This window comes from Vombatus ursinus, unplaced genomic scaffold (genome assembly GCF_900497805.2).
Source record: "Vombatus ursinus unplaced genomic scaffold, bare-nosed wombat genome assembly UNPS02004268.1, whole genome shotgun sequence".
Lineage (NCBI taxonomy): Eukaryota > Metazoa > Chordata > Mammalia > Diprotodontia > Vombatidae > Vombatus > Vombatus ursinus.
Window position 1 is genome coordinate 410,142 of NW_020944046.1, and position 3,395 is coordinate 413,536.

At 54.9% G+C, this 3,395-nt stretch overlaps 1 protein-coding gene across 3 annotated transcripts in view; it reads right to left on the bottom strand.

The window, feature by feature from the left end:
* CAPN6 (calpain 6) overlaps positions 1-2,652 on the bottom strand; it is a 24,500-nt gene extending 21,848 nt beyond the window's left edge. For 2 of the 3 annotated variants that reach the window (XM_027877481.1, XM_027877467.1), the window contains exon 1: positions 2,513-2,652. The gene's annotated coding sequence lies outside the window, so the exon portion shown is untranslated. Of the gene's footprint in view, positions 1-2,194; positions 2,242-2,512 lie in introns of those variants that run through there. The other variant, XM_027877475.1, reaches the window with a different exon arrangement.
* Positions 2,653-3,395: the final 743 nt, after the last annotated feature.

Genomic DNA, 3,395 nt, shown 5'->3' on the forward strand with positions numbered 1-3,395 from the left:
GTGTGTGTGTGTGTGTGTGTGTGTGTGTGTGTGTGTGTGTGTGTGTGTGTTTGGATCTGGGGCTGTAGCCTCATTCCTCTAAGCCTTTGGGAGCCCAGTGCCTGCCTGTCCCAGAGGGTCCCCCTGTATTGGTCTCAGTCCCTGACAAAGCCATGGAGGCCAAGCTTCTTGATGGTGCCATAGCCCAGCAGAGTGAATACAATGGAGGTCAGAGGATTTGGCTTCCAATTCCGCTTGCCAACTGCCTGACTTTGGGCACCTCATGCTTCCCCTGTGGCAAAAAGGAAGGGACTGGACTAAATGTTTTCTAAGTCCCCTTCCAGCTCTCAGTCTATGAAATCTTGAAGAAATGCCTTTCCATCCTTGGGCCTCAGTTTCCTCATCTCTACCACGAAGTAGTTAGACTGGGCAGCCTCTGAGACCCCTTGTAGCCTGAACAACTGACAGGATGTCATAGGATTTCGAGCCCCTCATTTTACAGGTAAGGACACTGAGGCCCAGAGAGGCGGACGTGGACTGGCCCAGGTCACACAGCTAGGAAGTAGCAGACTTCCCTTGGTGTTCCTCTCTCCTCCACAGTATTCCAGGATGCTGCCTTTCATCTTTTCCTTGTTTTCCCCTCCCAGGGATGGCTCGGAAAAGAGTTCAATTGGCCCCAAGGCTTTGTCAAGGGGAGACTGATTCCCCACAGAAGGGAATCACGGCAGAGCCATAAGTAGGGGTTTTAGCTGGAGACAACGGCCCCAGCAGGGCTCTCAAAGTAGTGACAGAGAAAACAAATGGGAGGGGGGAAAGAGGAGGGGAGGAAGAGACCTTGAAAAGAGACCTTGGTCGTTGGAACACAAGGCCCTTGAGGGGAGGGGGAGGCAGAACCCCAGAGATACCTTGAGGCTCCTATGGGGGGGCCTGCTGCCTGGGAGCTGAGCTTGCAGGTGCTGAAGCTCACCCGGTCCCTCCACCCCGTTCCCCCGCTTTGGCTCCTTCAAGGTGGAAATAGGGGCTCAGCTTCGGAGGCGGGAAGGACCAGAGGGGAGGGAGGCTGAGGCTTTGGTCAGAGAGACACGAGGTGCTAGAGGCCAGCCCCCTCATTTTATGGATGGAGAAACTGAGGCTCAGAGAGGACAAGGGGCTTTCTCAAAATCATCCAAGTAGTGAGTGGCAGGGTTAGGATTTGAATCCAGGGCATCTGGCTCTGGTTCCGAAGCCCTTCCTCCTGCAGCATGATCTGACATACTCCTCAAACACCAGCCACTGGGGAGAGCCCTGGTTCTGGACTTCTCTTGGCCCTCCTAAGCCCCGCTCTCTGCTCTTCTCCTTGGCACTCCCCAGCTATGTAGGCTAAGGATTGGGAGAATGGGCTGGGAGGGTCCAGGGATGCAGAACCGGGCACTCATTCTGGGGAATAGGAGCCCAGCCCAGGCAGCAGCAACATGGGGGAAGGCGGTGCAGCGCAAGGGAGGGAGGGCAAGTTCTGCCTTTGGAGGCAGGGAAGCCTGCTACTGCCAGGAGCCGGAATTCGAATGTAGGAGGCTCCCGTCCCCTTCTCCTCTCGGGACCTGCTTTATGAATCTATAGAATGAGAAGGAGGGCATTGGACCGGACACGATTTCTAAGGGTCCTTCACACTCTCAAACTCGGGATGAGGGAGAATGGGAGTTAGCAGTGCTGTGGCTGGCCGAGCCAGTCTCAGAAACTGAGGACCTGCTGGGGGGAGGGGGGGGGGGGGGATCCAGTCCCGCTTGCGGGGGCTCCCCAGTCCCCAGGAGCGCCGGAGCAGGCTACACAGAAGAGGCAGTTCATGGGGCCAGGACACCTTGCTGCAAGCTAATTGCAGCTCCAATTATGGATGGGGGAGCCCAGGCTTGCCGCGGAAGGAGTGGTGGTTAACTTCCACTCCTGGGGTTCTGCCACTCACCACCTGGGTGACCTTGGGCAAATCACTTACTCTCTCTGGGCCTCAGTTTCCTCATCTGCAAAGTGAGGGAGTTGGACGGAATGGGTCCCTGCCAGCTTAAAGTCTAGGATCCTAAGGTGTGTTGAGGCATCTACCTTTGTTTGCTGGCTCTTTACAGAGAAAACCTCCCCAGGCTGCAGACGGAGAGCGAGGAGGTATGTGAGAGGCCAGCTAGTGGAATTTCTTCAGTTTTAAGAATGGAAAACGAAGGAACCGACGTAAAGAAGCTAAGTCACCCACCTTGTAAATTGCAGAGCTGGGCTTGACCCTTCAGCGGCTCGTGCCTCCTAGCCCTTGGCAGCTCACTGAACTATTGACCAGGAGCTGGCTCGTGGCCCACTGATCGCCCTCACTACCTGCCTGCCACAGGAGCACAGCTCAGAGACCAGCTTCTCTGAGCCCGTCCTAGCAACTGTGCCGATCTCAGAAATGCTGTCCAGCCTTGCCTTGTCCAACCAGCAGCTGCCTGAGTACCAGCTGAGCCCGGGACTTCCCTGGAGAGCCAGGATGGCAGGAGATTCCCAGGAGAGCCCTGTGCCCAGGGTCCCCAGGACTTACCTGGTTTAGGAAACCTCTGGTCCGGACGGTTGGCAGAGTCACAGGAAACTTTCCCAGTTGAGGCAGAGACTGCTGCTGCGAACTTGACAACTCTGGGCTGTACCAAGCTCTGTGTGTGGGGGGGAAGCTCTGCTCAGCAACTTTGGGAACCGCTGTCCAGCTCAGGCAGCCAGGAATTGATCTTGAGTCATAAGGGAGAGGGGGAAGGCGTTCCCGTGTTCCCGTGTCCCGGCCTCCCTGCATTCTTGACGCTGGGCCAACTGGGATGCCCCCCTGGCTGGGGGCAGGGCTGGGCCAGCTGCCTTGGGGACTGAGCTCTGCTGAGAGAGCAAGAAGAAGAGATAGAAAAAGAGAAAGAGAGAAACAAGGAAAGAAAGAAAGAAAGAAAGAGAAAAAGAAGGAAAAGGCAAGAAGAAAGAAAGAATGATAACTGGCATTCACGTAACAAATAAAATCCTCAAAGCACTTTACGTGCCTCACGCGAGCCTCCCAACAACTTGAGGAGATTGGTGCAACAGCCGTTATTATCCCCCTATTACCGAGGAGGAAACTGAGGCTCAGAGAGAAGTGACTTGTCCAAGGTTGTACAGTTAGTGAGGAGCTCTGATTCCCTTGTCCTCTCTGGACCTGCTTTCTGAATCTCTAAAATGAGAATGTGAGCATTGGACTGCATAGGATTTCTAAGGGTCCTTCATGCTCTAAAGCTCATGATGCTGGAGAATGGAGGTTGGTGATAAGGATCTAGCGTCAGACACTGAGGCCCTGTTGAGAGGGGTCCAGGACTGCTGCTTGGACAGGGTCGAAGATGAGCTAAACACCTAGCTCTTCCCAATTCTAACTTTGGTCGTCTCCACTCCACCATGCTGTCTCTTCAAGAAAGAGG